Raw genomic sequence first — 25508 nt, 5'->3', positions numbered from 1 at the left:
CAGCTCATGTCTCTATAATCCACCAGACACTCCCTGCCTCTTTATCTCACACTCAGTTTGTTTTCATCCCTGCTTTCTCTCTTTGTCACCGTTTTTCTGTCTTTGTACTCCTCCTTTCCCCCATTTGTGATTTTCAATCTTTGCTCTGGATCAAAGCCTATTGAGGACAAATAAGTGCACCGCACCCACCGGCTCAAATTAAGTATTGATTGGGACAGTCATAAAGAAAATCTATACAATAAATTTCCCTTCAGTCACCTAGGCATTCTAGTGACCTCTCTGATACTTGTATGAAAGATTACATTGGCACAAATAATAAATGTTCCCTTTGCACGCAACTATTCCCTGCACACGTTTTTTAAAAGCTAAACGAACTGGTCTATTGTATAACAAAATCACACCGATTGAATTAAAGTAAGGTGCTCAGATAAGCTCAGCAAAGACGTGTTTTTCAAAGGCTAATGGATGCCCAAGTCGTTACTACTTTGTTGGTGTACACCAAATGTACACACTATTTCAGGTTATCGCATTCTGACACATCATATAGTCATGTGTGCCATGTATTACACACATGCAGAATGCACTAAACAATGCATGTATTCGACTATATTTTCATTGTGTAAATCCTACTTGAATTTTGTTAATTGGCAACTACACTCCGAACCCAAGTCTGTCGCTCCGAAGCAGTTTAAACACTGCCCTTGGAACACAAATGTGCCATGTTTTACAATACTAGAAATTCTCCAAAATGTTGTTTAAAGTTTGTAAGAGTTTAGGGTAATACAGAAAAAGACTATAATGCAAATTTTGATGACATGTAAATTAAATGATGCTATTCTTTCTGCTTAGAACGAGACCTAACATATAGAGAGCTCCCATTTGTTTAAAGAGCTGATTGAATATAGCTAATTTTAATTATTACTTTCATCTGTCAATAGTTACATTTTGCTGAGTCGCTTGATTAATCTGCATTGTGCTGGCTGGCATGGATTATTTATAGATATCAGCATTTTCCTTCTGTAATTAAAAAGATAGTCTTTCATGGCCATGCCATTGATGAATATTTAACAGCTTAGGGCTTGTCCTACTGTGAACATACCTAGAATTGTGTTCTCAATATACATACAATCGATTTGCTCATGGCCTATATTTAGCAAAAATATGCTAACATTAAAATAGGCACACGTCATAAATTGCTATGTTTAGTGACTATCAAAGAGAAATGTGTTTACCTCAGTTGCCACCAAGCAGGTATAAACAGTGGCGGCCGGCAGCTTTAGAAGGGAGGGGGGCTGGCGGGAAGCACAGACAGACACACACACACACACACTCATTCTTTCACACACAGACACGCACGCATGCACATCCATTAACAACACTCATAACATTCAAACATGCACAAACGCACCAAACATTCATTTTGAAAGTTCCCGCACACTCATTCTTTCAAACACACAAGCACTCACGCACATCCATTAACAACACCTATAACCATTCAAACAAGCATGCACGCACCAAACATTCATTTTAAAACATCCCACACACACACTCATTCTTTCACACACGCACGCATGCACATCCATTAACACTGATAACATACAAACATGCACAAACGCACCAAACATTCATTTTAAAACATCACACACACACACTTACCTTCAGCCTCGAGGTCCCAGGAGGTTTGGGACTGCTGCCTTCCTTCACTGGCTGACCTCAGGTCAGCCAATGAGGGAAGGCAGCAGTCCCAGCCTCGTCACAGAGTGTGATGGGGTCAGTGAGACTGATGACCCCACCCCACTCTGTGACGAAGTGTCACTGATTGACACCCGCCCTGGGCGCTTCAGGGCTTAAACCTGAAGAGCCCAGAGCAAGTGTCAATGGGTGATGTTTTCCTCGTCACCCAGGGGAGGGCCTCGAGGCACCTTTGCTGAGCCGAGGAGGTCATGCCCATAGGGGCTGTGACCTCCTCAGCCCAGCAAAGTTCAGCTCCGGCAGCCTGGGGTCTGCGCAAATCGCACATGTCTCACTCATGGCTTTCTGAGCTGAAAATGAAGAGTGTCTGTCAGGCTGACCTGTGGGCAAAAGGTGGGGGGGTGTGGCCCCTCCGCCCCTAAAGGACGGGCCGCGCCTGGGTATAAACATTGTTATTCAACAGAGATATTGCTCTAGTTTCACTAACAGTACTGTACCGTACAGTACAGTAGCTGAAATATTGCAATACCTATTAAATACAGAGCACAGCAGGTGATTTGCCTCATATTTCCAAGTTATAGGGTAAAGGACAGAAATGGAGCATTGGGTCTTTGAAGCACCCCATAGTGAACAAAATGAAAAAAAAAACTGCACTTGGATTGAATGGCTAACTAAGACAGTGTGGTGACACTGGTGAAAATTTCAGTTGGCCAGCTACATTTGGTTTTTACTGGACTGAGTTGGTGGCAGGAGGGAGCCATTAAGAAAATACAAAGTGGCTGATTTGGAATTTCCCGAAATGGTTACTTCATCACAAACATGGCAGATATTCCATCAACCTCATTACAAATTCATTAAATCCTATTACAATTGTAATAAAGTTAGCTATGTGTTGAAATACCTGTCTGCCAAACTCTAAATAAGGCCCAGAATCATTAAAAATTTAATTGTAAAATTTCAAAATAAAATCAGGTGCTAAAATGGGCATCATTCACAAGTTCTGTCAAATCTGTCAGACAATATCAACCAAAGATGAAAGGAGAAGAATATTAAGACATCGTGGAGAATCATCTGTACATATTTTCATTTAATTGCTGTGACCATTTTTAAATGTGTTTGGTCAGCATGGTAATCTCCTTTGCGAACCTTGCGAAGTGAATTAATAAATGTCTTCTTTAGATTAAGAAGCACATTCCAGAGAATTTTGTCAGTGCATGAGGGTTTCAGCTCTGTCATTAGTGAAGCAAAACGTTTTGGCGTAGTCGGACAGTCTAAAGGGAGGTTGGAAGTTGAAAGTGTACGATTTAAAAGTGAAAATATGTGTGGCAGAGAGTTAAAGGAAGCACTGCAAACCATTTCTGAAAATGCATGTGAAATTAAAATGCCTTATGATGTCTTGGCAAATGTGTTTTCTTGTTTATCAGGACTTTCTAAATTTTGGGATGGGTGTTGGGATAAAACAAGTTTATTGAATGTTTTTAGATGTTTAGAAAGGGTGTTTTTTGAATGGAATGATGTCCCTTTTGTTCTTGACAGGAGGGTTTGGATAATTTTGTCTGCTTACAGGAAAATGCATGAGAGATGTAAACAGTTAGAAGCTGAAAAAAGAAATTAGAGGAACAATTTATTGACACAATAAATACTGTAACTATGCTGTCTTGTCAGAATAGGTTATCACAAAATAAGGCTGATATCTACTAAGCCGTCACAGGGAAAGCTGATTTTTCACATTCCAGTAATGAGGAGGTTAAAAAAGGTGGGGGCCAGTGCTAAATTTGAGCTTGTTGTTTCCGGTGCTGAGCACCGGAACTTGTTTTTGAGGGCCGGGGCTTATTCTTCTGCCTCAAGTATTTGCTGCGAGTAAAAGACACATATGGGAAAGACGGAGGAAGGGTAAAATGAAAAAGCTTCACAAAGGGAGAAAGCAGAAGGCTGCTAGAGAGAGCTGAAGGGGCAGGGAGTGGCTTTATGTGGATTGAAGGGGCTCGGGATGGCTTCAGGATTAGGCTGCCTCAGTATTCTGTGCTCCCACATTTAAGTGCAGCAGCTGCGTGTTTAAGAGGAGGGCTTTGTGCACAAGCACCTTTTTATTTACAAATTAAGCACTGGTGGGGGCCAATGTGAGCTACATGAACAGAACATAGTTCGTGGTCAGCCAATATTCAGATGAAAAATTCAGAGTAGCCTAATGATTTTGGCAGGAGTTGAAATGCATTCTTTAAAAGATTAGACCCATCAAGAAGTTAAAGATGTTAAAGATGTATCCACAGAGGTTTTGCAGAGTAAACTGTGGCCATGACTTAGAGAGATGTTGCTAAAGGTAAACATTATTTTTACATATGCAAAACTGTGTATTTCAGAAACATATCTATGGCATCTCTCCCCAAGAGTGTGGCTATTCTTTCAAACTACTATGCATGATCTATCCATCATGAGTATATTATTAATGTAAAGTCTATGTGTTCAGCTACTCCTAGTGCCAAAGCGATAATGTATAAGTAGCAGAAATAGAGAAAGGAATCAGTAATGTCTGTGAAAATGTATTAGACACTTTGGCCCTCATTCTGACCTTGGCGGGCGGCGGAGGCCGCCCGCCAAAGTCCCGCCGTCAGGTTACCGTTCCGCGGTCGAAAGACCGCGGCGGTAATTCTGACTTTCCCGCTGGGCTGGCGGGCGGTCTCCTTCAGACCGCCAGCCAGCCCAGCGGGAAAGAGGCTTCCACGATGAAGCCGGCTCGGAATCGAGCCGGCGGAGTGGAAGCTGTGCGACGGGTGCAGTTGCACCCGTCGCGTATTTCACTGTCTGCGCAGCAGACAGTGAAATACATGTAGGGGCCCTCTTACGGGGGCCCCTGCAATGCCCATGCCAGTGGCATGGGCACTGCAGGGGCCCCCAGGGGCCCCGCGACCCCCCCCTACCGCCATCCGGATCTCGGCGGTCCGACCGCCGGGATCTGGATGGCGGTAGGGGGGGTCGGAATCCCCGCGGCGGTGCAGCAAGCTGCGCCGCCGCGGAGGATTCAATGGGGCCGCGGTACACTGGCGGGACCCCGCCAGTGGTGCCGGTCCGACCGCGGCTTTACCGCCGCGGTCGGAATCCCCATTGGAGCACCGCCGGCCTGTCGGCGGTGCTCCCGCGGTCCTCCGCCCTGGCGGTCAAAGACCGCCAGGGTCAGAATGACCACCTTTGTTGGTAGTTTGATATTGGTATTTTTAATTTACACTATGACTTTGGGTGTTTTGCACTACATCTCCCAGAATGCTCGATAATGGCTGAGGGTGGGAGTATATATATATATATATATATATATATATATATATATATATATATATATATATATATATATATATATATATATATATATATATATATATATATATATATATATATATATATATATATAGGCAAAACAAAAGATGCACTTACTTACCGTGATCAAGACTGCGATAGTCGAAACGCGTTGGTGGTGATAATGGGTTGTTTTGCAACACATTAAAGAAGTAGACAAAGGCCCTCATTACAACCCTGGCGGTTGGCGGAGAAGCGGCGGTCTTACCGCCAACAGGCTGGCTGTAAAAACTTTGGAATTATGACCATGGCGGTTACCGCCATGGTCATCCGCCACTTCTCCGATCCGACCGCCAGGGCGGAGACGACCGCTGGGCTGGAGACCTGGGTCTCCAGCCCGGCGGTCGTCACAATACAGCCGGCGGTATCATGACCCAGCTGACTGCCATGGATTTCATGGGGTTAGGAACCGCCATGAAATCCATGGCGGTGAGCACTATCAGTGCCAGGGAATTACTTCCCTGGCACTGATAGGGGTCTCCCCCACCCCCACCCCCACCCGAGTTCTTCCCCTACACCCCCCATCACCCCTGCCACCCCCAAAGGTGGCAGGACCTCCCTCCCCACCCCTACCCCCAACATTACATTACACATTCACACACGGCACACACGCAGGCACCACCAATACACATACCCACACACACATCAACATACATGCCAACAGCCACACACACAGTCATACGCACACCCCCACATTCAGACATACACGCACACATCCATACAGACATACATACAGACAGACACGCACTCATTTCCAAACACACACCACCCCTGCATGCATACACGCACTCACACACCCCCTCTACATACACACACGCACACCACCATGCACGCACACAACACACAACACCCCCCCACTCCCTCCCTTAACGGACGATCAACTTACCTGGTCCGTTGATCCTCCGGGAGGGGACGGGATCCATGGGGGCTGCTCCGCCACCACCACACCGTCAACAGAACACCGCCACGCTGAATCACAGAACGTGATTCGGTGGGCAGTGTTCTGTTGACGTGGTTGTGGAGGTGGAGCAACCTCGACTTCCCCGCCGCCCGACAGTATGGCTGCTGGCGACTCTCCGTCCAGAAAAGGACGGAGGGCTGCCAGCAGTCATAATACGCAGAGCGGAAAACCGCCACCAATGGCGGTCTTCAGCACGGCGGTCCCTCTGAGGTCTTGTCAAAAGACCGCTGAGGTTGAAATGACCCCCAAAGTCTTTTGGAGTGCTGCGTTTTTGTTTTTGGAAGAAAAAAAAAATATATATATATATTTTCCCTGAAAAAAACAAAGTCTGCAGGGAGGTTATAGTTAGGTTCTGAATCAAACACACAAAATTATACAAATTCAGCTGTTACAGTGTTAGAATTATTTCAGGGAACTATAACTAGTGCCCCAGGGTAACTATAACTCCCACACCCGCCATGCACAGTTTTTTTATCAATAATTTTATTGCAAATGTTACCGTGATAACATCAATGATGCCATAGAAGATGTAATGAGTGATGTAATATGTGTGGTAATTAGCTGTGCTTGCAGAGGGCGTGAAATATATTAATGACCCACCTCACATTTTAAACATACAAAATTATAGATATTCTCCTGAGTTATCTAAAGTAATTATAATTTGTGCCCTAAGGTAACTGTAACTCGTGCCCCGCCAGGCACAGTTTTTTCCTCAAAAATGTTACTGCAAATATTACATTGATATTATCAATGATGTTATCAAGGATGTCACGAGTGCTGTAATTTGTGGGGTAATTAGCAATGCTTGTGGAAGTTTCGAGTTATAGTAATTACTATATGTCAATTTAAACTTTGGCCGTGCAAGGTGGGGATTGATTGCCACACCCCCTATAGGCACGCTACCCTGCATCATGCACAACCTTTGGCGTGTGGCGGGTTGGGTTTAAGCAGCAGTTGACAAGAAAGAAGCCACTCTTCACTATATGAGATATTGTGCTCAGAAAAGGAAAGGATGTAAACACTTCCATCAAGGATTACAAATATGTTTCAAGGTGGAAATGCAAAGAAAACACATTTGATTTGCCTTGGCCACGGGCACAATGTTAGGCTGATTAGTACTGTACAGAAATGGAGCTTCAACATGGGCACCTGCTTTGTTTGTATGTGTAAGTGCTTGCAGCTGAGGTTTCATTTCTGTAAAATGAGCATTGTGCCATAATGAGTACTGCCATGCGTATTTATCCAAGAAGAGGCCACCATTTTCTGTAAAATGTCTACTCAACTGAAATACTTAGTGAGTGTTTCCTCCTTTGGTAAATGTATAGTGCATCTCCTACACTGTGTAAAGGACATTAGGTAAATGTCTCCAGTGACCTGATGTGTTTGTAACTTTGCCAATGTGATTTTCCTCGAGCGTCTTCATTAGATAATTTTCAAGCTGAAATGGCAAGTCTGCAGTTCCACCTTCAAAAATATGTTGTATTTTATTTTTTTATTTTTTTGGGGACCACTTGGGAGCCTCAAGTCCCATGCGGTCCCACCTGGCTACTAACTCTTGTGGGAGCTGGCATTGCTCCCGCAAACAGGGAGCTGCTTGAAATATCAGCTGCTTTCTTATGGGAACAGTGTTTTCATCTGTATCCCTGCACGAATATTTGTGTGCAGGGAAACAGATGAAATCTCCTCTTTCTGCAAGCAGGAGCTGTTTCACAACTCACTCTTGCAGAAAAGCAAACAACTACCTTCCAAGTGTGGGCACCTCCGGAGGTGACAGGAGCTGGCCCTGTGGAGTGGCAGTCCCCAGGGCCATCTATGGTTCCACAAGGGGGGCCTCAAAGCCCCCTGAATCTTTAGAACTTAGCAACAGGAGGTGGTGGTCCCAAGGGTTGCGAATCTGCAATGGTCTCTCTGCTTTACTTTAATTTAATCCCCAGGGAGCTGGTGGTGCCTGGAGCCCGTGACTATTTTAAAAGCATTTTGCCCCAGCGAGGTGGTGGTCTCTGGCGGGTGGGGGCCATGCAGGCCCCACATATAATTTATGTGTTACTCTAACCCTGAAAGGGTTTTGTTTAGACTTATATTGGGTGCTCCCTTGTGTCTGGACAAAGCTAAACCTCTCTGAAGAGATGTAATAACATGAAAAAACACAAGTCAGGGGTTGCTTTTGTTCATGCTTGGTTGGCTTGGATGGTATTTTACCAGTCAAAAGCTGTAATACTGTGCCTGGAGTGGTGAAAGGATTTTGTCACTTTACAGCTCGGCAAGGATGGTACTGGGGCAATCCTATGCTTAAAGATTTTGCTGTACAAATGGCAAAATACTTTGTTGCTTTCTAATTCGGCCTGGATGACAGTGTGCCAATCCCATGCTTAAAAAATTTGCTAGGAAAACAGACATTTGAGGTCTACAAATCGCGAGCGTCGCTGGTGTTGCCGGGTTCTCCTTAATAGAGCTGCTCTCCACCTAAACTTGGGAACTACCCAGAGTGCTCTCCTCTGTGTTACAATATATATATTTACATATGTATATATTCATTAGACCGCCAGACTCGTAATGATGCCCTATATCTGGAGAAAAAGTTCACCATCTGAGGAGTCTAATCCAAAAACACATTGCCAAACCTGAAATTAAACTTCCAAAAATGGAAAAGAATGTAAACTCTTGTCTTAGGTCACATATGAAGGATCAATAGCTTCCCACCACAAATTGTGCTCATGCGTTCATTCCTAAAGTTCATAGAGACCTTCCTAGTGACAGAGAACGACTCCTTTTGTCCTGAAATAAAAAAGGAAGAAAACAGAATAAACAAATCAACCATCGAAAAAGTTAATAAAAGGTAGTATCCAGACAGAATGCCAAATGCTAAATCTGCAGTTAAGGAATTTTACATAATTCGCACCAAATTTTGTAAACTTAAAAGCACAGAAGAAACTGCTCCCATTACTGAATAATTCAAAGTCAAACTGGCAAATCATTACACAACCAATGCAGGCACATTGGACTCCTATTTCAAACGAAGTAAAACTACCAGCACCAAATTGTTTCCAAAAATCCCCTCCAAAAGGAAGCTGACCCAGCCTCTGCATTCCCTCAAACAAATATTACAAAGTGATTTTATGGATTTGGTCAAAGCAAGAAGGCCTTCAGGCTGCCCTTCTGACCCTTGTCCACCACACATTTTCAAGAACATTCTTTTATCTACTTCTGCTGCCACACCAATAAGAACAATCATCAATAATTCTTTAAATACAAGTCTCTTTCCAGGTGACCTAAAAAGGCATACATACCCCTACTATTAAAGAAAACAAACCTGCACCCGCGTGACCCCTAATAACTACAGACCAATTACAAATTAACCTTTCCTGAGCGAACTGATAGAAAGAGCAACATTCACCCAGATGTCACAATTCATTGAAGATAACTCCATACTTTCAGACTACCAAATTGGATTCCACCCAGGAGGAGGCACAGCATGCCCTCATCGCCATTTGGGATGACCTTAAAAACACAGTAGACTGCAATGGAGTTGCTGCACTACTTTTCGTGAACCCCTCAGCTGCCTTTGGCACAGCTGACCAAGACACCCTAATATAAAGACTCTACAAAGCCGACATAGAGGGGACTGCCCTTGACTGCATCACATCCTACCTTCAAAACAGAACAAATGACATTTACACTTCCCCTTTCTCATTCAAACCATACTACACAAAAGCAGGGATCCTTCAAGGCTCAATCATCTCACCCATGACTTTAAACATCTACATGAAATTGTTGCCAGAAATGATCATTGAATTTCAGCTCGCATGCTATAACTAATGCCCCAAATACATTGAAAACTCACAAATCTTGTGTAGCTTCAGAGCCGTTGATCAGTGGATGAAATGGAGCCATCTCAAACTGAATGCTTCTAAAACAGAAATACTCAGATGTGGCAATTGGAAGAATGATGACCCTCTCTGGCCTAACGATTTGGGATCGCCTCCTAAAGTATCTAAGGAAGTAAAGACCTTGAAATTACCATGGACTCCAACTTAACAATGAATGCCTAAGAGGACAAAGCAAGATCAAGCTTCATCATCATGAACATTATGCAAACCATCTTCCCTAATTTCCACACAAGGTCCAGGCTGCTATCTCTCTTGCACTGTCCCCAGTGGCCTCTACCACAAATAATTCTATCTACTATGAAAAAACTACAACAGATTCAGAACTCTGCTGCAAGACTACTCTGACATGTTAAGCCACAAGCCACAATGCCTCTCCCTTGAGGGCCCTACCTTGGTCACCGGTTGACAGAAAGTCCACCTTCAAGCTACTTTGTATCACCCACAAAGCAATACATGGAACAGGACCGCTTTTCATCAGGAGTAAAATCACCAGATACATTCAAAAGAGGAACTTCTACTCAAGATTACCACCTCGCCTCAAAACTCCACCATACAAGAAAAAGACAATAGGTGGTACATCTTTCTTTGTTCAAGCGGCTAAACTATGGAATTCCTTACCCCCAAATAACTACCTTTTCTCCAGAAGACTACTAAAGAGTTTGCTCTTTCCTACATAACCACCAAACAAAAAAGTACAGCATATCCCTGTGTATGTAAACAATTATAATTTGATTATATGTAAATATCTAGATATGAGTAAAACTATGTTTTCTTTTCTTAAATATATACATACTCTTTATATATATATATATATATATATATATATATATATATATATATATATTCCTTATCAGCACACGCGTAGGTCTGCTCCCTGCACGGCAGACTGAAGCGGGGTTGCAAACCCCCTTAATAACCGTAATTTGTTCCCCTCAGCAAGGAAAACGCTCCAGTCACATGATGTCACTTCAAAAGAGATTTATTATGGCAAAACAAACACCCTCCCGACGCGTTTCGGGAGACAAAGCTCCCTTGTTCACGGGTAACACTTGTCCATATGTTCATTTCTATTTAACAATAGAGACATTACAACAACATAAACGATGGACAAATAATGACGCTCCGTTATAGTTATAGTTAGCACCTAATCTCCACATAAAAGTGTTTTTGACTTGCCTATATCTTTGGCAACGTTTGACGAATCTTTCACAAAAAATTTCAAAAAAGTGCCTTGGTGATTTTTGTTGTGCATGGAAGGTTTAGGGGTGATATGTCAAGCAGGGGCACAAGAAAAAGGGGGGGTCAAAAAAGTTGTGTTTCCCATGTTAATTCCCATAGGACCCTTAGACACGACTACAGACACGACTACAGCCCGAACCGCTAGACAGAATTACACCAAATTTGCATTAATCTTGCTTTTGATATGCAGATTACGCTTTCACTTATTTGGTGTAAATTTGTTCAGCAGTTTTTGAGATATTAAAGGCAAAACAAATTTGTATATCTAAGGTTGCGAACTCTTCACAATGTCTTCACGAAGAGTAAGGGCTTGTGCCCGGAGCTGCAGAGCTCAGATTGGCTGCCAACACTTCAAACCAGGAAGTGTTAATAGCCATCTTGGTACTCTGCTTCACCTCCTCAGGCCATATCTGTAATTATGTGTGATGTTTTGTGTGGGGGGCCATGCAGCCCCCCTGCAGCCCTGGGGACCTCCACCTCCCCGGGCCATTTCTGTTATTATGTTTTTGTGTGTGTGAGGGAGGTGCACGGCCCCCCTGAAGCCCTGGGGACCGTTATCTCCCTGGGGCATTTCTGCAATTATATGCGGGGGCTGTGCCCCCCCAGCATCCCTGGGGAGCACCAACTCACAAGGGCATTTCTGCAATTATGGGTGGGGTGCTGTGTGGCCCCCCACAGCTCCAGGAACCGCCACCTCCCCAGGGCATTGCAGTAAAAGAATGCAGGGGTCATGCAGCCCCCATCCCCAGGCCAATCTCGGCCCCAGGGACCCCATCCCTGGGGCCCAGCCATGTGACCTGGGTGTCCCTCAGGGCACCCAGTCACAATGTTGCAGACCATGGGTGGAGCTTGCAGGCCCCCACAGTCCCGGGTGGCACCCTGCTTCCTGCGGGAGCCAACATTGCTGTCGCAGAGAGGGAGCTGCCAAAGAAGCTCCCTCTCTTTCAGAGCAATGTTTGCTCTGCTTCCCTGCCTGCATCTTCGCAGGCAGGGAAACAGAGTAAACCACTGCTCGCAGTGAGGGAGTGCTGTTGGTCCCTGGAGTTAATTGGGAGATCATAGTAGTCAGATGAATTTTGGGATGAGTAAAAGGAGAGATGGACGAGGGAAGAGTCTGTAGAAAGGTGTTATAGTAGTGAAATGTGGTTTGAAATGAGTCGAAGGAGAGATATATGAGGGAGAATTTAGTAGGATTGTTTGGGAGATCATGGTAGTAATCTGAGGTTTGGGGTGAGCAAGGAGGGATAGCGGACGGAATAGTCACAATAAGTAAATATTATCTTAACTATTTATCTACAAGAATTTCACTAATGAAATATAGAGGAAAAGATAAAAGATGTTACACAAAGTACACAAATGAATTACCTTCAAATACTGCAACACTTGAAAGTCTGTGTTTATACAATACAACTTTAAATCTCAATATATGATCTTCCTTACACATATATTCCCTTTCTATGTAATCATGTATCTAGATATTTATTACTTTAGGAAACAAAATCACTTCCTACAATGCACTAGTCTGTCTCACCCTATACCTCTCTCAGTCTATCCTCTATCTCCACTCTCTGACTCATCCCAAACAGAATTTTTCTACTATGATCCCCAAAATAACCTCTTCCCTTTCTCAACCTAAATACTGTGTATTAAATGTGGTTATCAAAAATGTCATCCCATAAGATGTAACTTTTTATTATTAACTAACAGTCATTTTTGTAGACAATATTTATGTTTAACAACTTCAGTCAGATGGTATTCTGACAATAATAAACCGTTACTACAATATTCAAGTCATTGATACATAAAGGATACACTTGTGTGCCTCCTCATTACAGAACAGCATGATGAGGCCAATGACGACCAGGAACTGTCCTGGGTCCCAGAAGAGGAGGTGGTGATTCTTCAGGAAGCAAGTGAAGTGCAGGGAAAAGGTAGGGAACCACACAAGCTAAATGGGAACTCTTAAGAGGAAGCAAAAGGAAACCAACAAGTGTAAAAGCAACAAAGGTGGAGGGGGTTTTGAAGACTTGTATAAACTGCAGCAACGGAAGAAAACGAATGCAAACAAGACAAGTTGCCAGACAGCAGTTTTAGGGGATGTACCTTTTATCTTAGACTAGGGGGGCCCAGGGTGACTCAGAAGTGGCATTACTAATGAGAGTATATACAGATGTACCCCCACACAACCTTAGTGAATGTGGTGCAAAATTCCATGTCTCAGTCAGCCATAACTGTCATGACCCTGTCTTTCCATGGTTCCTAGGTTCCCCTACCCTAGCTAAGGTTATCAGATGACTATACGTGTGTTCTCTTGCTCCTGTGTAGCACTGTTAATCGCTTGAGTCTTATGTGAGGAGGAGTGTATTAATGGGTGTGTATGAATGTAGGCAGTGAACAATACTGGACCCTGCCATCAGAAGACCAATTCTAAACTGTTAGGGCCTGATTACAACTTTGGAGAAGGGTGTCAATCCGTCCCAAATGTGACGGATATACCACCAGCCGTATTACGAGTTCCATAGGATATAATGGACTCGTAATACGGCTGGTGGTATATCTGTCACATTTGGGACGGATTAACACCCTCCTCCAAAGTTGTAATCAGGCCCATAGTGTCTTCTACTTCTACAGTAATTGGATAGAATTGAATTAAGAAGTTGTGCTTGTCGTTTAAAAAACATCTGTTCTAGTCTGAAAGATATGTAATTACCAGTGTTCGATCACCTGGAAATGTAAGTACCTCATGCATAGTGCCAGAGTCAATGTAGCTAATAAAAGGTTTACACAGGCCAAAACATATTTATCTTACTAACTCTGAAACTAAACTAGTAGTCCTGCAAGTACAATAACTGCGGCTTGGAAATAACACATATTTCGTGGCCTTACACTGTTTTGACAACAGAAAATATGCACATAAGAAAATTCACAAGCATTTGCCACGAAGCCTCTGGCATTTCCTGGGGTTTCACCCACATCAAACTAACATGTAAAAAATGATACATTCCTACAAATGCAGTAGGAAAAAGATCCACCAGTCTTCAGTAAGAATTTTTAGCATGTCCAGGCAAAGAGCCACTAAAGTAACAAATATGATCTAGAGGGCCTGAGCTGGGTGAGGGAGGGGAGTTATATGTCAGAAATATCATCTAACAGTGTTTACAAAAATATTGCCTCATTGGGTGTAGATTGTCTATTATTAACTCCAACATAGCAATATTTTTGTAAAATATATTTAGGGCACAAATTTTATGGCAAACAATAGAATCGCTTTGATATTCTGGTACTACAACACCAGAGGGACTGCTGTCTTCTGATTCCTAGTACACCAGAATTAACAATGTGAGACGGAAATGCACATGCTTTCTGCAGCAGCAGTTCTTAAGGACGGTACAGAAAACTAAAACATCAGGATCTGACCATTAACAAAAAAAACTCGTAAGACTCTCATTGAGCCAGTTTACAGGAAAATCGCAAAGATAGACTATTTTCAAGTGGTTATTGCATTAAAAATACCTTGCAAAGACAATGTATGATTTGTATTGCTTGAAGCAATGGGGAGTTGCTTAGCCTATAAATCTTGGGAATCTATGCAATCAGTATTGATTTTATTTGCTTTTTATAAGCTTTAAAAAAGAACAGTTGAATCTGCACGATAAATGGTACAGTAATTGCTTGGATACTTGGATCCACTAGGTTATATTTACATGTGAGAGAGTCTGCCCACACAAAGAGTCATTTATTGGATTTCATCCTTACAATCCAGAACAATTAAGCCTTACGTCACACTCTTGCATGATAGAGATCCAGAATGTACCAGCCCCAAAACAATCAGGTCAGTTTACGGAGGGCATCAGTCAAGTATTGAGTACAGACTCAAAATCTACTGCCTCTAACTTCATAGGCATGTCAGTGTATCTGCCTAAAAATAGAATTGAATTATTTGCCATGTGTAAGCAAGGCAAAGAAAGACAATGATAGCCTTCTGCAATTGGTACGCCCCAGAACATCAAACATTGAAATACAGTCTTTGAATATCTGAAAAGATAAATCAGAAACTTACATTCGTACACTTCCAGGAAAGCTCAGAAATCTGGAAAGTAATAGGAGGAAAGAGATTATACAAGTCTAACAATAACACTTCCTCTGCAAGGATATATGAAGAAGGGTCTTCATTCAAACAGTACTGACAGAAGCAGAAACCACTGAGAACTATACCCATCATTTTAAGAATCAATAGAGAGTTGCTGTTCTCTGATTTTTGCGAATTCCAAAATGAATAAGGTTATGAGGATTAATGAGAAACCAAAAAACCTTTTATGCGCCAAGAATGAACTCCTTGTGCATTCACTATTGAAATGTGTTTTAGTGCAGTCAAAATAAGTGGTGAAAACAATTAATTAACTATTAAAATGATTCTTAATTCTATCCTTTACATGCCAACATCTTATTTGACAACACCAATATCTTTGTCTCAATAGTTTATAAAATCATCAATCACTTAATCGACGTTTTAAGAGAAAATACAAAGCTGTCACTAACATCCTTGTGAAATAAGCAAACTCTGAATGTCATTTACAAAGGACATTTGTGGCCAATTGTGAAAAATGATGGAAAAAGCAGCCACAGCCCAATTTAGCTCTTTTCTACAGGCATTATTCACTTTAGATGGTCAACATTCTGGTTTCTGTCATGAGTGAACAATGGGATTACTGCTGCATCCAGCAAGAAGAGGTGTCACTAAACAAAATACTTAGGGATTGATTTAGATGTTGGCAGCAACAGTCCCGCTGTCGATTTTTCAACTGGAAACCTGCCTGCCACCGTGATGGTCTGCCTGCCGTATCTGGATGTTAACAGTCACATAGATGAAAGAACGCATTCAAACCGCTGTCTCCACCAAGAAAAAATGCTTGCATCAATGGCGGGAAAGGGAAAAGGGGATGCTGGCAGGACCGCTGCCAGCCTTCCCACTGTGCAGATTTAGATGTGCCTTATCACAAAGGAAAAAGTAGCTTTCCGACCTCCACTTCTTAGTTGGCAGATTGGGGACAAGGGGGTGAAAACTTATTTCCACTTCCCCCCCATCTTTCATTGGACACGACTGGACCAAGACCTGCCATTGCTGCCACTGATCCACGGTGAAATCACATCTCCCCCTCCGTCAACAGACTACAAGGGAGTGACTCTGCATTGCCAGTGTATGTTTGGTGGGCACTGCATGGGAGGTGGGGACCACTGGAGACATATTCATTGGCAAATGAATGCGGGCGCCACAATGACGGTACATTCACACCTGCCAACTATGTCCATGTGTGTACATTGCTAGGGGACTTGTACCTGTCATGTTGTGCTGCAATTTGTGTGTGTGAGTCAGTGCGTGTATGTGTGTATGCAATGTGATTGGCTGGTTGAGTTGGGGGAGCAGGTGAGTGCGTTTATGTACCTGAGTGCGTAACAGTGTTGTTTATTTTGGTTGTGTTGTGTGTGCAGTGTCAATGGTCTGTGTATGCTGTATCATGGATGTATGTCAATGTGTGTTTTCGGCATGTACGGATTGTGTTGTTTCAGAATGGCAATGGGTAATTGTGTTCATGTGTTGTGTTGTATAGTGTGTAGTGTGGGATACACCTATGGCTAAGGTAGAATGTGTGTGTGTCACTTACCTATCTTCTATAGCCCCTACCATTATATGAAGTCCACAGAGTCCCCCCACCATCAGTGAACCACTGCTTTTCAGACCATCAACAGAGCTGTAACATCTAAATATGGCGGGCTGACCGCACCTGACGCCCTTAAGCTCATTCATTATAAATTCTTGCATGTGTTTATTACACACCCGAAGATCTAGTTGTCAAAAGGATGATGGAAGATTGTAACTGCTGGCACTGTTACACTTAGGAAACAGGTTTTTATCACCTTGCTTGGGTATGTGGTGAAGTAGAGAAATACTAGACCACCACCTTCATTTCATTGACCTTACACTGGTATAATTTACACTCGGTGTATGCCACTTCACTGTATGTCACCCCGCTATACACCACTCCAGTACATGCCATCCCACTTTTATACCATTCCACTGCATATCACTCCACTATGTTATTCCACTAGGGAAAATTTCAGTGTGATCCTTCAAGCAGGGACTGAGAAAAAGAGGGGTCCCAAAATGCAAAATACCCATGCATTTTTTTATATACTTGTTTAAGAAGCGCTCCCCCAAAAACTGCTGAATGGAATTATGCGAAATTTGGCAGGAAGCTAAATCTTTTTCCATGGATTGTGCTTTTTGTGATGAGGTGTAAATCCATTCAGTAGTTTTTTAGAAATTAAGGGTAAAAAATGCTTGTATATGTGGATATCTTGGGCCAATTGTCTCCCACTGTAGTCAGACTACTGTGGAAGTGAGCATTCCTATTGGCTGCGAGCAACATCAGAAAATTTTTGCTGGCATCCATTACAGGTCCCATGGGACATAGAACCTGATTTAGAACTCAGCAGATGGGTTACTCTGTCACAATGTGATTTAGATTTCAGCGGATGGGATATCCATCACCGTTGTGATGGAGAAACTCATCTGACGAGTTCTAAATCAGGCCCTTAGCCCCCTTCCTGAATTTCAAAAAAGTAATATAAGGGGGCAGGGTAAGGATGCCCCCATGGTGTCATAGGTGGGACCCAGAGGGACCCACCCCTGGAGCCGAAGCATCCAAAAAAGGAGAGAGGGCCCTGTGTCCCTCCTCCTCAAGCCTTTAAAAGGCCTTTAAAAGGCCCTGGGGACTCCATCCCCCAGGGCCACTACTCTTAACAAAAAGGGAGGAGGGGCACAATGCCCCGCTCCCAGAACCTCTAATGGTCCCGGGGACCCCATCCCCGGGACCAGCTCACTTGTTGTGTCCCAAGGAGCCCATCCCTAGGACACATCAGTTTCCCTGACTACACCGGTGCGGGCCCAGTGCTTTCCCTGCTAGATCCCATTGTAGAAATAATGGCGAAGCACAGCAGATTTACAGTACTTGCATTACTGCTAGTAAAAAGTATCTATGAACTGGGGGAAGGCTTCAAGTCACTGAGTATTGACTGGTCTATTGTGATGACTTTGCTGAAACATATGCCATGGTTGAGATGTATGCATTTCTCCCTGAAGATGTACGTCCAACAACATTTTAGCCCATTAAGGTGGTACCTAATAAACCATGCTATGACACCGCCATTGAACAGCATAGAATACCACAGTAATCACCCGAGTGATCTGTAAATGCAATGTTTAATTTGAGACAATGGATTCGTTTTCCAGGACTGGACCTTATTTTTCCTCAACCAACTTTGAACCAGAGCAAAAGTGTGAAAAATACACACGTGGGAATGAAGGAGGAAGAGAAAAACATAAAAAACGTGACAAAGAGAGAAAGCAAGAACCAGCAAGGTGAAATAAAGAGGCAGGGTGTGCCTGTTGATGGATTAAAGAGGCATGAGATGCCCAGCATTTGTATTCAACGTACCCGTATTCAATATAGCTGACCTCGGACTTCTGAGCACAGCTTTGGACCCAGGCACTTATTGTTTTACAAAGTAAGCACTGTGATGTGTGTTTGATGTCATTAAACATTTTACACACATTAATAGGTGGAACTATGGCTGAAGTAACTGAGCTACAACTATGAATCTAGTCATGCCCTCTCTGCCTCCAGTGGTCTTAACCACTGTACTGATATTTCATAATGCAATATTATAAAAGAAAACTGTTAGAAGTGACTGCATGTTAAATGTTATTTTATTTGGTCTATAAATATAAAAAACAATTTAAAAAAACTGTTTTGGGACTGGATAGAGGCAGGGAGACTGGAATGGTGACACCATTAGAATTTACTGCATTCATTTTCGAGTGACAGCTGAGAAGCATGCATTCCAGATTACTACTTGACTTTCAGAGACTTGCTAACATTTTTCAGCTTGCTCAGTGAACTGGTTTTAACTTCCTAGCAGGTTCAATCTGGAGCTTCTCTGATAGCAGTAGACCAGCTACAAGAAATGTGTAGGGTGTAATTCTCCATAAAAACAGTAGATAGCTTCTTCATCAGCAAGTGTGTCTACTATGAATTCCATGACTGGGTGAAAAGACAATGTGTTACCAAAAACACATATGTGTGGTGATTTGTTATGTGTCATTATAAAAGCAGCATCGGGCAATGGAAAAAATGCCTTGGCTGTCTCCAGTCACTGACAGCTGTAGGAAATGCGGTTAGTGGTTGAGATGGGTGAAACCCTTCTCAATCAGCAACCACAATTCTTGTCAAGGAAAGACAAGAAAACACCCAGTTGGCTGAGCTTAATCTTCTGGTTGCTTGGCACAAAAGCAGTCAGGCTTAACTTTGAGGCAATATATAAAGTATTTATACATCACCTCAAACAGTAATAAAGTGTAAACACCACATTAGAAAAACCCCACACCAATTTAGAACAATAGATTAGAATGTCATAAATTATTTGATACCTAAACAACAAAAATACACTTAGTAGAACCAGAGATATACAATGTTAAAGGTTTAGGTAAAAATGGTGCTTAAAAGCACAAAAGCACCAACTGGGGTTATCTTGCTGCACTAGACTGTGACAAAGTCAGACGTTCAGGCCAACTGCGATTAAGTGCAGGCCAAATTAAGGGACCAAGTTAGGCCCGCTGAACAAAGTACCTTAAATCCTGGTTGAGGAGCATTCGAGAAGTCCTACATCAAGGATACATTATGCAGCAGCAGTTCTGAGGAGTTTTGGGGCTGAGATGCAAGGTCCTGCATTGGGGATAGGTCGCTAAGCAGTGGTTCCGAGGACCTGCGAGGTCCTGTGTCGGGATGTGTTGCAAAGCCACAGTTAAGTTGTGAAACTGCAAAGAGATGCGTCCAACTGCATTGGTTCTGCTAGGACCACAGCTGGGCTGGCAGAACACCTTCAGGCCCATTTAAAAGGTTCCAGGACTTAGGTGGCACCACTTGGGAGAGCAGGAACCACAGCAAGCAATGTCCAAGTGCAGGATTCAGGAGAGTTGTAACCTTTCCACTCCCCAATCAGGTGGCCAGTCAGCTAGCCCTTGCAGTACCTCTGATGGTCCGGAGTTCAAGGTGCAGGCCTAGTCCTTCTCACTCACACAGCAAGGCAGTAGTGTAGAGGTCCCTCTTGCAGTAGAGCAGAAGCAGTCCATCTTCTGAGTCTTCCGAAGGTCCAGATGTGTACTCAAGAGTTGGGTCTGAGGATCTATATTTATATCTGGTGCTCACTTTGAAGTAGGATACTCTTTTACAGACTCCCCCCCCCCCCCTAGAGAGGTGTCTTGAATTTTCTTCCTCGCTGCCTGGCCCTAGCTTGTCTAGAGTCACAAATGTCTAATGTGAAACCTTTTTTGAGTGCACTGAAGCAGAGCTTTTGTGATGTGGAAGTGTGGTAGGGGACAGCCCCTTCCCCCTCATCTGGACAGAGGGGTCTATTCCCCCTTTGTCTCACTGTCTGGGAGCAATACATAAAGACCAACTGCCAGCTACACCTAGTCATGTGACCCAGGATAATGGCTGCAGGCACCAAATGGTTGGGACAAGAAGATGCCAACTTTCTAAAAGTGGCGTTTTTAGAATTGTGACATAAAATTAAACTTTACCATCAAATTGGATTTTAAATTACAATACTTCAGAGACCAAACTCAGCATCCCCACATGCTCCCAGTTGAACGATATCACTTATTAAATGTAATAAGGTAACCCAATGTTATCCTATTGGAGAGGTAGGGCTTGCAGTAGTGAAAAACAAATTAAAGAGTTTTTCACTCGCAGGACACGTAAAAGTTGAAAGTATATGACCAACATTTTCTATTCACTGCACCTTGCCAAGTTGGGTGTGTAGGGCCTACCTTAAGGTTGGCTTCTATGTATTGAAAAGGAAGGTTTAAACCTGGCAAACGTTTTTTTGCCAGGTCGAAATGGCAGTTTAAACCTACACACACAGGCTATAATGGCAGGCCTGAGACATGTTTAAATAGGCTGCTTAAGTGGGCTGCACAATAAGTGCTGCACCAACTTGTAGCATAAACTTTACAGGCCCTGGGTACAAGTAGTATGACTGTACAAGAAACTTACAAGTACATTAAATGTGCCAATTGGGTGTTAGCCAATTTTATTATGTTTAACGAAGGGAGCACAAGCACTTCAGTGTTGTTTTGCAGTGGTAAAGTCACACACTCTTAAAAGCCAACAAAAAGGGGTTCAGAAAACAGAGCAGTGAAGACAAAAAAGTCTGGGGATGACTCTAAAGAGAGGGACAAGCCCAACAACAGCCAACATAGTAAAACCATTGAAGAAGCCCAAAGGGCATATCCTCTTTGAAATTCTACCTCACACAGAAGAATTGCAACATAAACCATTCGTTTTTGTAAGCCCTACAACTTTATGGATGTGCTTTATGCTCCTTGCAACAGAAATCCCGTCAGCCATGTATGGTAACTTCAATACAAGGCTGCAGTCATCAATGAAAGAGGCTGTGTTTGCCCCAGGTACAAGAACATAAGATTAGATGGGCAGTGAAATAAAATCAGCCAATCAGAATGCAGTGGTATAGCTTATTTGTCAAAAGCAAATAGTGTTATATGAAAGAAAATTCAAATTAATTCTTATCGAGCTTCAATGTATATTGGAACCTCGTTTTGAATACACTCAATGGATACTGTGTGCTCTCTGGAAAAATCTAAGACCAAACACTCTTTTCTAACTGCAGAATCACAGCACTTTAGTCTTGGAGATATGTGAAAGCACACTTAGTAACCAGGCAAATATCATGTTTATTAAGGACGTAAAGCTATCAGCACAGCTTGTCTAAAATCTCATTGGCAAGGGGAACAAAGAGATGGCCAAGTGCAAATCATGTAGCTTAGAAATCTCCCAGTAACCTTTTGTGAAAGTTGAGCTGAAACATGGTGGCCATGATCAACTTTCCTGAGAAATGAGTAAGTCATGTGCATGTGAAATTATAGAATATTGGAGGTAGACAGTCTCTAGTCCAGTATCTTTGCCAACTAAAGGTGTTTCACTAGAGCTTAGAAAGAACAAACCCTGACCCATCACAGGCCCAGAGGAACATTCTGCTTAATGTGAAAGAAATGCTTTGATTTTTTCATGCCCAAATGCTTAAATGTCCTGCCCAATCAATCCCGAAGGTGTAGGCGATGATGCATCAGAAATGGAGGTGATGCGCTGCTCTGTGGGCAATGCAGCATTCCTGATTCTCGTGGCAACTGTGATGTGCTAGCATCAGCTGCCATGCAGTGTCCTTGATCCTTGCAGTATCAATGATGGGTCAGCATCGATGGAGATGCACCAATTCCAATCACTGCAACGGCACTGACGCTCAGGTTCTGTCAGTTGCAGCATTTAAACTCACTTCCAAGGACCCGGGACTGGATTTGCACCACTTGCAGCAAGCAAAGTCCAGGTGCTGCTGCAGGATGATGACAACTCTTTGATGTTCCTGAGACAGGTGGCAAGCCAACATGCTCTCGGAGTCACTGTGGGGTGGAGTGAGATCCTTTCTCAGCAGGGCAGCAGAGCAGAAAAGTAGTTCTTGCAGAGCAGCAGTCCAAAGTGGCAGTCCTTGTAGCAGCACAGCAGTCCATCCTTCTGGCAGAGTTCTTCACAGGTCCAGTAGTGTACTGAGTTGGTAGGGTCAGAAGTCCAGTACTTATACCCGGTTGTGCCTTCTAAGCGGGGGTGATAAGGGTATTTAAAGTGCACAGAGGTTCTTTATTCCTGCACTGGCTCCAGACTCACTACAAGGGGATATGCAGCCCTTTGTTGGGGACAGGACACTGCCTATTTAGGTGTAAGTGTCAGCTCCTCCCTCCCATCCAGCCCAAGATGGCCCATCAGGAAGTTGATGGACCATAAGTCACACCTAAGCTCCCTTTGTGTGTGGCTGTCTAGAGGTAATGCACAAAGTCCAGCTGTCAGCCGGCCCCAACCTGTCTTGGAGACAGGCTGCAGGCACACAGGGCTAAGAGCAGGAAAATGCCAAGTTTCTAAAAGTGGCGATTTCAAAAGTGTAACAATAAATCCGACTTCACCATTAAAGATGGTTTATTATTACAATTCCATAGGTACTAAACATGACTCATTAGTGGTGGTAAGTGTTATATATATGCAATTTCAATTTCATTGGTTCTACGGGTTGCTCCTGTGGCTTTTTTGAGTTCTTTCATCTTACAACAGTGGCCACAGAGACACTTACAGTGTAACTGGAGCCATCCTGTTAGTTTCTTTGCAAGCATACTGTGAACCCAGCTTCTGAAGAGTGGAGATTGTCTGGCACTGTGCCCAGCCTTGTGTTTGTTTCAGGGCTCCCCTCGGAAGGGCCACTTGCAGAGAAACATGAGGTGGCAAGTGAACCAACAGTTCATGCTTTTCTCCCATGTTTGCTCTGGCATACCTTCCACAGCAAGAGAGTGTGCTGTTCACAGCAATTTTTAGGTGAGTTGTGCTTGCAAAATCTCTTGTATTTAAAAAAAATGTTAAAAGGGGCTTAGAGCTCACCTATTACTTACCTATATTTACCAATGGGTGGCTTCCATGTCACTTTTGTTTCCTTGCTTCCTATTGTTCATTGTCTCCTCCTCATCTCCGTCTTCCTCTTGGATTTCAAGTTTTGTCTTGCTGTGTAGCCTGGACCAAGTACTGCTTCTGGTGACCAATGTCCTTCCACTGCAGGCTGCTGCAGGCACTCTTTTTTCTTTTTTTACTTTTTGGGCTCCCTCCTTCACTTCTACCCTCATCCTCATCGCCATTATTTTTAAAATGCACCTGCTTGCCGTTGTTTGTTTAAAACCCATTCCTAGCCCTCCTCGCACTCTCATTAACCCACATTCCCACTTTCCTTTGTTTTTAAACCCCTGTTTCTCTCTCACTTTCCTGCTGTTTCTAACCCACCCCCATTTCTCCCATCCCTCTCTCTCACTATCTATTGTTTTTTAAATGTATTTATATATTTATTTTCACAGAATGTATTAAATCATTACAAATTAAAAAAAAATGTTTTGTACAGGTAAAAAGCACTGTAATGATAAAAGCATCATGGTAATAAAAGGTTAAATTAGAACCAGTTTAAAGTTAATTTCAACTTTAAAAACATGTATTGCAAGGGCAGAGTTTTAACTTGGCATATAGTTCTCATAACAATTCTGACCTCGCATGTCACCTCAGTAATTAATGGGAGCACAGCAAAGCTATTGCTGCTTTCATAAACTTTGCATAGCGAGCTGCTACTTGTGCCAAATCTCTCCTCAGGCAAATCTCAAGGGCTCTTTGACAGGTCCAAATGTTTGAAGTGTGCCAAAAGGACTTAAGCCAGAACTTTCTTAAAGATGTTAGATTCTCACAGATGTTTAGCACATGGGTCAAAAACTCTTTACTCTTGGCGCGGAGGCGGTATCGCTTGTCCCCTTCCTCTGCATTCCTCCGCCCATACCAATAGGCCTTCAAGGGGACTGGACAAAAGTGGCAACCCATGAACTGCAGTTTTATCCTTCTATTAATATGGAGAGATAAGAAAAGCAGCCAAGACCCTTGCTCGTACAGCATAAAAGTCAGTCAACCGTAACCCAGTTTTTTCACTATGTACCCATCTTGTTCTGCTGACATTAGCCTGGCCTGCTTCATCAACAATTTGGAGGTCACTGATGCTGGAAATCCACTTGACCAAACTGTGAGTGCTTCTAGATCATCCAAGGCCTGAATTAAAAACTTGTGCCATTGCATTTCTGACTTGCTTATTAGTTTCCAAATTATGCCTTTAAGCGGGCCCTCCCTTGCACACTTGGCTTTCAGACTATAGGCTAAAAACTTTGCCTTTAATATCCACTGTTGCGAGGTGAGACCAAACTCTAACTGGATTTGAGCATGCAAAGTGCAATTTGAGAGCCAAAAGACTCTTTGATAACATGTCACTTGAGCTCTGTCTAGCCGGTTGGCCACTTTGTTTCTAAAGGTCAGGGCCCCATAAGCCACTGTGGCGAGAAATTTCCATCCCATTACCCTCAGCAATGGGGATAGGTCCGGAATATTCATTGATTTTCTAAGATCCCTTCAAGGGAGTTGGCAGTCCCCTGTTGTGCCGTGATGTGAGCTGCCAGGCGACCCCTGTGGTCCAAACAATACCCTCAAATATTTATAGGAAGTCACTATCTTTGTGACCCTTTCCTCGATCTCCTCTTTCTTATCAGTTTCCATGAGGTTTTCATAACCTTCGTTTTGTCAATGTTCACTTTCAAACAATTGGCCTCACAGTAACCTGTTAGCGCTGTGAAGAGTCTCTGGAGGCCAATAGGGGTCTAGGGTAGTAGAACAGTGTCATCCGCATCT

The sequence above is a fragment of the Pleurodeles waltl genome, chromosome 1_2 (genome assembly GCF_031143425.1).
Source record: "Pleurodeles waltl isolate 20211129_DDA chromosome 1_2, aPleWal1.hap1.20221129, whole genome shotgun sequence".
Classification (NCBI taxonomy): Eukaryota; Metazoa; Chordata; class Amphibia; order Caudata; family Salamandridae; genus Pleurodeles; species Pleurodeles waltl.
This window is presented reverse-complemented; position numbering follows the sequence as displayed.